This window comes from Schistocerca cancellata, chromosome 8, assembly GCF_023864275.1.
Source record: "Schistocerca cancellata isolate TAMUIC-IGC-003103 chromosome 8, iqSchCanc2.1, whole genome shotgun sequence".
Lineage (NCBI taxonomy): Eukaryota > Metazoa > Arthropoda > Insecta > Orthoptera > Acrididae > Schistocerca > Schistocerca cancellata.
In genome coordinates this window covers 82,358,884-82,373,393 of record NC_064633.1, presented here as the reverse complement: position 1 = coordinate 82,373,393, position 14,510 = coordinate 82,358,884, and positions in this window count along the sequence as shown.

Sequence of the window (14,510 nt, the reverse complement as noted above, 5' to 3'; positions counted from 1 at the left end):
GAATACATTGAAAGCCTCTATGAGGGTGAAGATTTGTCTGATGTGATAGAAGAAGAAACAGGAGTCGATTTAGAAGAGATAGGGGATCCAGTATTAGAATCGGAATTTAAAAGAGCTTTGGAGGACTTACAGTCAAATAAGGCAGAAGGCATAGATAACATTCCATCAGAATTTCTAAAATCATTGGGGGAAGTGGCAACAAAACGACTATTCACGTTGGTGTGTAGAATATATGAGTCTGGCGATATACCATCTGACTTTCGGAAAAGCATCATCCACACAATTCCGAAGACGGCAAGAGCTGACAGGTGCGAGAATTATCGCACAATCAGCTTAACAGCTCATGCATCGAAGCTGCTTACAAGAATAATATACAGAAGAATGGAAAAGAAAATTGAGAATGCGCTAGGTGACGATCAGTTTGGCTTTAGGAAAAGTAAAGGGACGAGAGAGGCAATTCTGACGTTACGGTTAATAATGGAAGCAAGGCTAAAGGAAAGTCAAGACACTTTTATAGGATTTGTCGACCTGGAAAGAGCGTTCGACAATATAAAATGGTGCAAGCTGTTCGAGATTCTGAAAAAAGTAGGGGTAAGCTATAGGGAGAGACGGGTCATATACAATATGTACAACAACCAAGACGAAATAATAAGAGTAGACGATCAAGAACGAAGTGCTCGTATTAAGAAGGGTGTAAGACAAGGCTGTAGCCTTTCGCCCCTACTCTTCAATCTGTACATCGAGGAAGCAATGACGGAAATAAAAGAAAGGTTCAGGAGTGGAATTAAAATACAAAGTGAAAGGATATCAATGATACGATTCGCTGATGACATTGCTATCCTGAGTGAAATTGAAGAAGAATTAAATGATCTGCTGAACGGAATGAACAGTCTAATGAGTACACAGTATGGTTTGAGAGTAAATCGGAGAATGACGAAGGTAATGAGAAGTAGTAGAAATGAGAACAGCGAGAAACTTAACATCAGGATTGGTGGTCACGAAGTCAATGAAGTTAAGGAATTCTGCTACCTAGGCAGTAAAATAACCAATTACGGACGGAGCAAGGAGGACATCAAAAGCAGACTCACTATGGCAAAAAAGGTTTTTCTGGCCAAGAGAAGTCTACTAATATAAAATACCGGCCTTAACATGAGGAAGAAATTTCTGAGGATGTACGTCTGGAGTACAGCATTGTATGGTAGTGAAACATGGATTGTGGGAAAACCGGAACAGAAGAGAACCGAAACATTTGAGATGTGGTGCTATAGACGAATGTTGAAAATTAGGTGGACTGATAAGGTAAGGAATGAGGAGGTTCTACGCAGAATCGGAGAGGAAAGGAATATGTGGAAAACACTGATAAGGAGAAGGGACAGGATGATAGGACATCTGCTAAGACATGAGGGAATGACTTCCATGGTACTAGAGGGAGCTGTAGAGGGCAAAAACTGTAGAGGAAGATAGAGACTGGAATACGTCAAGCAAATAGTTGAAGACGTAGGTTGCAAGTGCGACTCTGAGATGAAGAGGTTAGCACAGGAAAGGAATTCGTGGCGGGCCGCATCCAACCAGTCAGTAGACTGATGACCAAAAAAAATCAAGCCAAGCTAAAGTTTTCCGGGCACAAAAACGTGCAGTAACAGTTATATGTGGTGTTAACTCAAGAACATCCTGCAGAGGCCTGTTTAGGGAACTAGCGATACTAACTACTGCTTCCCAGTCCGCATTTCGTGGTCGTGCGGTAGCGTTCTCGCTTCCCACGCCCGGGTTCCCGGGTTGGATTCCCGGCGGGGTCAGGGATTTTCTCTGCTTCGTGATGACTGGGTATTGTGTGCTGTCCTTAGGTTAGTTAGGTTTAAGTAGTTGTAAGTTATAGGGGACTGATGACCATAGATGTTAAGTCCCATAGTGCTCAGAGCCAGAGAGCCAACTACTGCTTCCCAATATATTTATTCTTTAATGAAATTTGTCATTAAAAATATATCACTTTTTCATACCAACAGCTCAATTCATGGAATCAATACTAGAAATAAAAATAATCTTCACAAGGATTTAAAGGCACTTAGTCTTGTACAAAAAGATGTGCGTTATTCAGGAACACACATTTTCAATAACTTGCCAGCAGCCATAAAAAGCTTAACAACCAATGAAATTCAGTTTAAGAGAAGCCTAAAGGATTTATTGGTGGCCAACTCCTCCTACTCCATTGATGAATTTCTCAGTAGAACCAACTGTGTGTGTGTGTATATATATATAAGTACAATATAACTTTTGCACAATTTTAGTGCAGTAATGTGTTCAGTGTAAATAAGTGTGTATGTGTGTGTGTGTGTGTGTGTGTGTGTGTGTGTGTGTGTGTGCGTGTGTAAGTACAATCTAACTTCTGCACCATTTCAGTGCAGTAATGTGTTCATTGTAAATAAGTATTATTGTAGTTTTTTTATTTTAAATTCAGTGCATTAGGTTTTGTAAAATGATTCTTTCATATAGTGTACATTAAAAAATGACGATCATTCCACTTGGGACCTGTGGAATCGTACATTAGCTTATTTGTTTGAGTGGTAAATATTTGTCATCTATTGTTGTTTTTCTGACATGTCCTACATCCTGGATAGTGTACATTAAAAAATGACGATCATTCCACTTGGGACCTGTGGAATCGTACATTAGCTTATTTGTTTGAGTGGTAAATATTTGTCATCTATTGTTGTTTTTCTGACATGTCCTACATCCTGGAGGACGTCCTCACTACGGATCAATTGGAATGAAAGTAAATCTAATGTAATCTAATCTAAACCGTGCGGCTGGTCCCGGTGGAGATTCGAGTCCTCCCTCGGGCATGGGTGTGTGTGTTTGTCCCTAGGACAATGTAGGTGAAGTAGTGTGTAAGCTTAGAGACTGATGACCTTAGCAGTTAAGTCCCATAAGATTTGACAAACATTTTTGAGTTGGTCATCCGATTGATCGTCGACGAGGAGGCGTCCTCCAAGCAGGTATTCTACTGTCTGCATTCACGGGGCATCCACCCTTCTTCGGTTTTCATTGTAGATAAAATGACTCAGCTTTTTAAAATTTCTCCGACAATATTTTTACTGTTTACCCAAAACGTTGGTCTTTGCCCGGCTTCTCAAGTAGCTTTCCCATCTCTGTGTTGAGTAAACAGTTCTTGCTATTAGTATTTAAGGTTTCTGTGACGTGTCATTCGGGCTGCCTAGATGTCTGTAGTGGTGGACGTCAGAGAGGTGCTTCAAGCCCGCCTTGTACGTCTCTAATGTCTGTCACATCGGATGAATATGACGTGTTCTTTAACCCTTAAACAGAAACATATATCATTAAAATAATTAGAAACATCTAGTCTGAGAGACCTAATTTTTCCTTAGTCATATTCTTTCATCATTTTTAATAATTTGTTTGTATGTTTAGGATAATACATTACTGGCCATTAAAATTGCTATACCACGAAGATGACGTGCTACAGACGCGAAACTTAACCAACAGGAAGAAGATGCTGTGATACGCAAATCATTAGCTTTTCAGAGCATTCACACAAGGTTTGCGCCGGTGGCGACACCTACAACGTGCTGACATGAGGAAAGTTCCCAACCGATTTCTCATACACAAACAGCAGTACCGTAGCCTGCGTACGTTGTTGTGATGCCTCGTGTAAGGAGGAGAAATGCGTACCATCACGTTTCCGACTTTGATAAACGTCGTATTGTAGCCTATCGCGATTGCGGTTTATCGTATAGAGAAATTGCTCGTCGCGTTGGTCGAGATCCAATGACTGTTAGCAGAATATGGAATCGGTGGGTTCAGGAGAGTAATACGCAATGCCGTGCTGGATCCCAACGGCCTCGTATCACTAGCAGTCGAGATGACAGGCATCTTATCCGCATTGCTGTAACGGATCGTGCAGCCACGTCTCGATCCCCGAGTCAACAGATGGGGACGTTTGCAAGACAACAACCATCTGCACGAACAGTTCGACGACGTTTGCAGCAGCATGGACTATCAGCTCGAAGACCATGGCTGCGGTTACCCTTGACGCCACATCACAGACAGGAGCGCCTGCGATGGTGTACTCAACGACGAACCTAGGTTCACGAATTGCAAAACGTCATATTTTCGGATGAATCCAGGTTCTGTTTACTTCATCATGATGGTCGCATCCGTGTTTGGCGACATCGCGGTGAACACACAATGGAAGCGTGTATTCGTCGTCGCCATACTGGCGTATGACCCGGCGTGATGGTATGGGGTGCCATTGGTTACACGTCTCGGTCACCTCTTGTTCGCATTGACGGCACTTTGAACAGTCAAAGTTACATTTCAGATGTGTTACGACCCATGGCTCTACCCTTCATTTGATCCCTGCGAAACCCTACATTTGAGCAGGATAATGCACGACTGCATGTTGCAAGTCCTGTATGGCCCTTTCTGGATACAGAAAACGTTCGACTGCTGCCCTGGCCAGCACATTCTCCAGATCTCTCACCAACCGAAAACGTCTCGTCAATGGTGGCTGAGCAAGTGGCTAGTCACAATACGCCACTCACTACTCTTGATGAACTGTGGTATCGTGTTGAAGCTGCATGGGCAGCTGTACCTGTACACGCCATTCAAGCTCTTTTTGACTCAATGCCCAAGCGTATCAAGGCCGTTATTACGGCCAGAGGTGGTTGTTCTGGGTACTGATTTCTCAGGATCTATGCACCCAAACTGCGTGAAAATGTAATCACATGTCAGTTCTAGTATAATATATTTGTCCAATGAATACCCGTTTATCTCCTGCATTTCTTCTTGGTGTAGCAATTTTAATGGCCAGTAGTGTATTTATGTTCTTTTTGTATGAAACATCAAACTGAGTGTTATTCAAGTTTTGTTTATTCAAGATTAACTGTGGTTATTACACAAATATTGTGCTTCACTTTCAGTGAAGACAATTATTGTAGCCGTTTATGGACACGAGTGTTTATTCATTCCTGATTGCACATGTAGTGCACACTTTCCTGCTACACTCCAGACAGATTGCCTTGCTGAATTGTACACACTTGTAGGAAGACTTGCGATCTTTGCAAGTTGGGCACTTAGAGCAGGTCTCCCTCTTCTCAGGTTTATCGTTTGGAACTTGATCATCTCCTCCACCAATAGATTCCATTTCACCGATTTCTTGCCGTATGAGGCCCTTGATACCACGAGGCAGATTGGGAGTGGTGAACCACCGCCTGATGTGTGGTTTTGTCAGAGAGTGGGCCAACGTTTTGATGAACCTCATCCTTTTTTGTCGATAACACAAGTAGTGCATGAAACTGTTTAGGCAAATTATGTTCATATATGAGTAATATAGATCTAATGGTTATCTCTTACATCTCCTATTGGAAGAGTAAATAGAGATAAATTACATGTGACACGAAACATCCGCTCTAAAAGACAGAGCCATTTCATGCGTAATACGAAACACCCGGTTGGATAGACCTGACCTGCGCCTATCACGAAATTAATACATACCTCACAACGAGGGTTCACAAACTGAACCGCAACGCTCCAGCTACGTCAAACCGTACCTTGAGGGGATAGCGGCAAACAGAACCGGTTTGCCACACGACACATTTTGAAAATGCTACCGGTCTCTGAGACCGATGTTTCGGGTTAGACGTTAATGGAGTGTTGGCAGGCATATATTCGAATTGTGCATTTTGTATCTGTTCCTGTAGTGCTTGTGCCCTTAGATTACACTGTCTGCTATTATATTGACATTAAATACTATTTCAAGTAGCATGTTCCAAGTTGCTCCCTTAAAGTTAAATATTTCTGCCGTGATTAGTTCTTCATCGGTATTATTTTTATCGGTAATCGTGAAAAAAATTGTTTTGTGATCACAAATGATTAGTCCAGAATTGACAGTCCACTCGAAAATTTTATTTACAACTCTTCTGTTCGTTAGAGCAGTGTCTCTGTTAGTAGCTTCGCCGGCTCTGTTGCGCTATGTCTTAGATTGGCCCGGATGAGTCACCACTAACAAGTCAAGTTCTTAAAACCTTTTATCACCTCTGTGTCTGCTAAACCAGAGGGAATGTAACGCGCCGTAGTTCTGCAGTAGACGTTGCAGGCAAACTTGTTACCTCAACTCATTACGGAAATAATTAATTTACAGATCCGTGTAGATGCTAAGGAAGGTTGTCATTGTAAATTTTTTGTTGTATTTATAAGTTGTTGTGCTTCTCTTGTTGCAGAAAAGAGTGAGGAGTGGAAAAGCGCCGCAAATTCTATGGTGACGCATGTTCCAGCCAAGCAGCATGCTGAACGACAAATATGATATTACAAACTACAGCTGCCCGCTATCTAAAGACATGACGGCTCATCATGACAATATGAAATTGTTAAAAATGCTAGTACTGCTGTTTGTTTATTCGTTTTCATTGGTTTCTCAACTGTCTTGATGGCTTGAATGGGCAGTACAGTTTTGAAAGGCTAAAAGCTTGGATCAAGTCTGTGCTAGATCTGACTTTGTATGAACTAGGAGGTTCACGGGGTAAGGCGAGTTGCTGAACGTTCATCGAACGCACGACGGTAGAAATATTGGGTGTTAATTTCTAAAAGATCAGTACATGTTCCGGATATAAAGTTGTGTCGCTATTAAATCAAAGCAGAGATCTTACTTGACTCATTTGTGATTAATATGGTGCCTACAAGTAATTAAGTCTACAAGGATTTAATAGTGAATTGGCTGTACGCAAGACGAATTAACTGTTGTGTTCTGGCTTTTGATTGGTGGAATTAATCAGTGTCAGACCGATTAGTGTTCCGATATGCTGGTCCAGAATCTTCTAATAGTGAAGAGTATCTGACTGTATTGTGGGAACAGGTTGTATGGAGGTTGCACTGAACGCGTAGTTACGACTCGTTTGTGTTTTCTAATAGGGGCCTGCACTATGTTTATGACTGCGGAACCCTTGAGGTACAGAATAGCATAACTGGTGCAAAAATTGTGTAAAGGTTCTCACGTGATTTTATTTCGTGTTTTCGTACCGTCGAGGAACCTTGAAGACGACCACGAACTGTGCTGTTAAGCACTTAAACGAAAAATCAGTGCCACGTGTCCGAAGTGTTTAACGATTTACGGCAGAAAAAAGTTAGTCAGGATCCAACGCCTGAAGACGCTGAGATTTTTACGTACTACTGTTAACTATAGGCCGAAGTGGCGGTGGTGACTTTTTTGTGGTTCTTTAAGTCTGAGTAGTTGTTTGGGGGCACATGGACACTCGTGCACGTCGGAGATCGATTTTACTGGCAGTTAAAGAAATAAAGGGAGTGTTGTTTATTTTAAAAAATCAAAGGTTTCCCACCTCGTCTCTCCCCCCCCCCCCACCAAAAAAAAATGGAAGAAAATGTTAAATTAATCTAGCGATCTATTTTGACTACACATGCGATTAGTGGAAGGATATTAAAAATAAAATAAAATAAATATAATCAAAGTATATGAGGAGTAGTCTCAACAGCGCTTAATAAGAAAGGCTTAATACTAATCTCTATAGGGGGTACAGTTGCAAAATATTTGCAAAGACAATACTGCAGAGAAAATTTAGTAACGACCTGCTCAGTAACTGGTTTTCTTTCGCGTATGAACAACTCTAATCATATCAAAGAAAAGAATCAGATGGATAGCACAAAAGCAACTTTAATTACGATAAATAAGTATGCATGAGATACTGAAGTACCTCTTATTAATACGATTAATTTAAACGAAATATCAATACAAAAGTAAATAATATTCATGGAGGTGTACTCCAACTCTGCAACTAAATGAAAGGCAGTTTGCGTTTCGCTTCTTTTATTTGTGAAGTATCTTCATTGGCCTCCTATACACGCTTCTTTTAGGTATATAATAAATGCGTTGTATATCATTTACAAATATGTTATTACATTACGTTTTGTTTTGTTATTCTCTTGTTTTTCAGGTTAGAAAGAAACAACTTTTGCAGCACAAGTTTCCAGAGATTAAATTTTATCATCTAGTGTTTCTTACGGTTTCTGATACTGTCAGTCCTTGTGTGTCATCCTGCAGATGTATTTAACCAGTCTCCATACTGCAGATGACCTACTTTCCGGCATTTTTTCGACCACATTTATTTCAACACTTCACTTTCAATTTTTTGAATGTGTATGTGTTTACAGTGTGTAGTGTTGTCAACTGTCGTTGTGTGTTTATCCTTTGTCTTTTATTTGTGTATTGGCGTCTATGTGTAATATGACATGTATTCATTTGTTACGTGTGTGTGTGTGTGTGTGTGTGTGTGTGTGTGTGTGTGTGTGTGTGAGAGAGAGAGAGAGAGAGAGAGAGAGAGAGAGAGAGTTGATAGACAGAGGAAGAGGCAGAGAGATTAATTTATTTAGTAGTCCGGTAGTCTGGTTCTGTTTTACATATCTGTTTGTTATTGTTTTAATGGGTAACACGATTGAGTTTGTCATTAATTACTTTCTTGTTCAAAAATAATATATCACTGACTTTGAGAAAACAATACATATCTTTGTTTGCTTTTTGATATCGTTAAGGATCAAAAGACAGAGCAAAGCTATCCAGCTGCGGCGAGTAGAATAATCAAAAATTTCGGTAAGATTAAAATTTAGTTATGTCTTGGTATTTTACATTACGTTAAGTAGTTTTATGTTTTATTTTTAAGTTTCTTCGCGGCTCTAATTTTGGGCTGGAGACATATTCAGAGTCAGTGATCTGAAAGTGAATTCAGTTCGCGTGACAGAGTTTACGACTTCGTATCGACCTTAAGATAATTCATTTCTATTATAGTTATTTAGGAGCTCAGTACTAGAATGTTGCGTATTGTAAACGGTAAAAAGTTAAAATTATTTTAAGAAGAAGGTAGCTGTGGACAAGTCATGCCAAAAAATAGAGCTATATATATTCGGTGGCCGACGCAGCCACACAGTCGAACTTAGACATAGATGTGTAGAACAGTGGTACAATATTGAAATACGAATAGAGATTCACTAACTTCACTAACAGAACCTTTCCTTCTCTTTAGAGTAAATGCTATACAGTTACGATAAAAGAATATATAACGTTACGTTTATCATGTACTAACTTACTGGAATTACTGAACTGTATACGGCTGCAGATGCGTTGTAACTAGAGTGTTAGTACGATCGTTTGCCGATAATCAGTATTTGGATGAAAGGACGTACTTTGCAGTTTGATAAAACGTTAACGCACTTTCCTAATACTTCTCGACTTTCTGCATAACTGTACCTCTCACGATATAAGAAACGCCATTACTGAAACTGTTGACCACTGATGGGAGATTGCATACTGACAGGCCATACTCTTGGTGTACCATTACGAGTATATGGCCTTCTCACATTTACATATGCTGTTGTCAGTAAGTTCTTACCATGAGCGTAGTTGTCCGCTACTCTATTTTTTTCTGTATATGGTTCTATGTAATCAGAGTACTTTGTATATACACACTGCAACGCCAAAGGAACTAGTATAGGCATGTTTATTCAAATACAGAGATACGTAGACAGGCAGAATACGGCGCTACTGTCGCCAACGCCTATATGAGACAAGTGTCCGGCTCAGTTGTTACAACGGTTACTGCTCCTACAATGGCAGGTTATCAAGATTTAAGTGTGTTTGAACGTGGTGTTACAGACAGCGCACGAGCGATGGGACACAGCATCTCCGAGGTAGCGACGAAGCACGGATTTTCGCGTACGGCCATTTCATGAGTGTACCATGAATATGTAAGTGGGCTGTTTATGTTGGCAGCGCTATGTAGCGCTCTGCATTAATACCTCTGACAGCGCTGTGCGCACACTGTAAGAGACTCCGTGGGTGGTCGGACGAAGTTGAATAGCCATCAGTAGTGGAAGTTGGGAGTGAGTAGTCAGCAGTGATATAGGTTAGAGGTTAATAATTAGCAGTGTTGGAGATTTGCAGAATTAGCACGAGCGGACGGTCTGAATGTGTATCCGTCACGGAGATTTATTACTGATGATTATATAATTTTTTTGAACTGGTTGTCACTTGATTATGGTAAAATTTCGTAAATACATTGGTTACTCTGCAACAAAATCTTTCCTTTGCTAACCATATCCCTATTAGTAGTTAGAGCCTACAGTAGTTAGAATCTTTTATTTAGCCTGCTGTATTGGCGCTTGCTGTATTGCAGTAGTTCGTGTAATGAAGATTTTTGTGAGGTGAGTGATTTATGAAATGTATGGGTTATTGTCAGGATTTCTTCTAATTCAGGGCCAATCTTTTATATTAATTATTTGAAGTCAGGTTTCTTTTTTGAGCAGTCAGATTGCGTTTTGCTAGGATATTGTTGGTCAGTGTTATGATGATAAAGAATAGCTAAGTCACACTTGCATTCAGTTTTACTTAGCAATATAAGTAGAATTTTATAAAGCAGTTTCAAATGTCAGGAATCCGGTAAAACATCAACTCTCCGACATCGCTGCGGCCGGTAAAAGATCCTGCAAGAACGGGACCAACGATGACCGAAGGGAATCGTTCAACGTGACAGAAGTGCAAGCCTTACGTAAATTGCAGCAGATTTAAATGCTGGGCCATCAACAAATATCAGCGTGCGAACCATTCAACGAACATCATCTATATGGGATATCGGAGCCGAAGGCTCAGTCGTGCACCCTTGACAACTGTACGACACACAGCTTTACGGCTCACCTAGGCCCGTCAACATCGACATTGGACTGTTGGTGAATGGAAACATGTTGCCTGGTCGGATGAGTCTCGTTTCAAATGTAATCGAGATGATAGACGTCTGCGGGTATGCAGACAACCTCATGAATCCATGGACCCTGCGTGACGGCAGGGGACTATTCGAGCTGGTGGACGCTCTGTAATGGTGGGGGCATTCGCAGTATGGGACCCCTGATACGTCTAGATACGACTGACATGTACGAAGCATCCTGTCTGATCACTTGCATCCATTCGTGTCCATTGTGAATTCCAACGTACATGGGTTACTCCAGCAGGCCAAACGTCGAGAAATGCTACAGAGTGGCTCCATGAACACTCCCCAGAAATGAACGTTATTGAGCATATCTGGGATGCCTTGCAACGTGCTGTTCAGAAGAGATCTCCACCCCCTCGTACTCTTAGATATTTATGAACAACCCTGCAGAATTAATGGTGTCATTTTCCTCCAGCATTACTTCAGACATGAGTAGAGTCAATGACACGTTGTGTTCCGGTACTTATTCGTGCTCGCAAAGAAGGCAGGTGCACGAGTTTCTTTGGGTCTTCAGTGTATTTATGAGATGTTTTGGTGTCGAAATGCTGTAGAAGCCGAATGTTCGCTACACATTTCCGAGATTTTGTTGATGGTGAAACGTCCCTTTTCAACATTTATACATGACTGTGCTTAAACTGACACACAATATTTTTAGCGCAACGCAATCTGACTTTCAGAAATCCCTACAAAAGAATGGCCCTGACTAACATTAACCTATACCTTTCACAAATCACTTACCTCACAAAAATCTTCATTACTCGAACTACTGCAATACAGCGAGCGCCACTACTGCCAGCTAAATAAAAGATTCAAACTACGGAAGGCACTAACTACTGATAGGCATAGTTAGCAAAATGAAAGATTTTGATAGAGAACAAACAATGTATTTACCTTAATAGTGTTGATAAATCATAATATACATAGCAATTCATAATATCCAATATTACAAATTTCAAAACTCCGCCATCTCTCTCCCCACATCCACCACTGCTGGCGGCTCACCTCCAACTGCGCAACGCTACGCGCTGTTCACATCCAGCTGCCCAACACTACAATGGCAGACAACAATGCAAACTAGCCACAGACTGCACACAGCACAGCCAGTGATTTTCATATAGAGCGCTACGTAACGTTGCCAATAAGAAAACATAAATAGCCTACTTACATAAAGAAAACATAAACAGCCTACTTACATAGCCCCCATGCTCCCCACAAAAAATTTTACAAATTGTTTTGGGCAGTGGCCAATAATGATTTGAAAAATTTTTTCATAATTACAATAACAAAGATATCAAATGCACACACTTATTTATACAATGTTGGTCAAAAGCTAAAATTTTCTCACAGTCCATAAAGACAGTCCAGATTGTTCATCACAGTAAAATTTCAGTGGTTTTTTTTCAAAGTCTGAGCAGTAAAAGACAATGCACACGGAAGTAGTGGATTTCCATGCAGACTTGAAGAAGTAGTGTTGTCCTTCCAACTGAAAGACAGTGCTGACTCTTGACATGCTGACAGGTAATGGGCCACAACAGAGCAAACCCACAGCAGAGTCATTCGACGTTTTGAACAATATTGGTAGGTAGGTCATCACAGAGTAGACCCACTGTAGTCCCAGTAGAGATTACGGTATTGGTGGGCCACCAGAGGTGCAGACCCACTGTAGTCCTGGTAGAGATTGTGGTATTGGTGGGCCACCAGAGGTGCAGACCCACTGCAGTCCTTGTAGAAGTAATGGTATTGGTGAGTCAGCAAAGGTGTAGACCCATTATAGTCCTTGTAGAGATGATGGTCAGTAGCCATCTGCTGCGACTGTGCAGGTGCACAATCACCATCGAAGAGTCTTGCAGAGAAGATAGCAAGTCCATAAACCACCACTTGTGCACGCACAAAGTTTTTGGAATTGTCCTTAGAAGTCTTGCAGATAATATAGCAAGTCCATAAACCACCACTTGTACACACACAAAGTTTTTGGAATTGTCCTTAGAACCAGCAATGCTGTTATCCAGTCCCTTGCTGAATTAGTAACACACGTGCAAACACTAACAGTCCCTACTTCTCGCATATTGTCCATATACTATGACCAACAGAAACGTGTGCAGTGAAATGCAACTTACAAGTTAATAATATGATGAACTGGTGTCAATTACAATTTTATAACATAAGAATACAATTACAAAGGTACAAAATACATCATTAAAGAACATAACAATACAGATAACATTTGTAGTACAGGCTTTACAACAAAATAGAAATAAACATATACATCAGTGTTAGAGGAATTATGAGATAAGTAGATATATAAAAGATCAGAATAATTATTGAAACATCAACTTCACACATGAGCATTAAAACAAAACAGAATAAATAATGTCTAAGCATATTTACAAGGTAAAAAACATATTATTAATGCCAATTATATTTGAGGATAACAGTATTCCTCATCATAGTGAATGTAGCTTAGTATTAGAAAAAGTCTACAAGTTAAGTCTTATCAGATAAACATATAAATACAGGAAAAACATAAATACACAAGGGTACACAAACATATAGCGGAATAATACAAAAGGAAAGGACAGGGTTTGTTTTCAGTGCAACATTTGGTACTGCAGTCCAACCCAAAACTTTATTCCATAGATCTTTCGTCTTATTTCAACCTTTGTTTCCACCAAAAAAAATCCTATCCAAGCATGCTTTCTGTATTCTGTTCATATCCTCTTTCAAAAATAGTTTTTCTCCACTGTACACTAGTTTTTTGGTCAAACCTTTTTCGTATAGCTTCTCAATGCATTGCTTCCAATTCATCATAACTCATTCTCTTATATAGTCTACCCCCTCTTAAGCTAACATAAATCTACTGAGCTCAGATGCTAAACTAAGGGATGAGGCAATGCAGCAGCATAAAACAATTAACGCAAACAGCAATGACAAAAAAATGCAAATTGGCAGCAGCAGTAAATCTAAATTAACAGAGAAAATGCAACATTACAACTAATATGAGCCAATGTGCAGCAACAAGAAAAATAAATCAGTAGTAAAACTAGCTTAACAGAGTAATACAAAGTGAAATTTAGTAGCACTATGCCTGGCAAACAGCAGCAGCAAATATAAAAAATATAAAACTTATATCTATACATGACAAAGCTCAAGCAGAAAAAATATTACAGTAAAAATGGCCATGTTTAATACTTATGTCACATCTTAACACTAGAGTGATCATCACAAAAACTTACTCTACCAAAAAAATTACCAAGTAGTTGAAAAGAAAATTATGTATGCAGTTCCTGTGAAGGGAAATGTCTTTGTGCTCCCCCATTTTTGGAAAATGTATTACAAAATTAGTATTTACTGGATCTGTAAACAGAAAATATTTATATTAGTACATCTATAAAATTCTATTTTAACCAATGATGCAGTGCAGCTAGAAACTTGATATTAAACAAAATGTGTAAATAAATACATAAAGCAAGCCATATGGCATTTTTCTCAACTAGCAAGACAATAGACGTGAAATGTTTCTCATCGTTTCATTAGGCATTTCAGTAAATATCATAAATTACGAACTACACAGTATGCTTTCAACAAGGAAATGTCAATAGCGAGGATAATGGCCTCCCTTTTTTTTTTCTACCTGTGCTTCCGAAAAGGCACACCCTAATGGCTTGTTCTCCAGGCGTCTGACACAGCTGGGTGCCCACGACGCATTACGTGCAGGTGGTCACTTAACTTTCT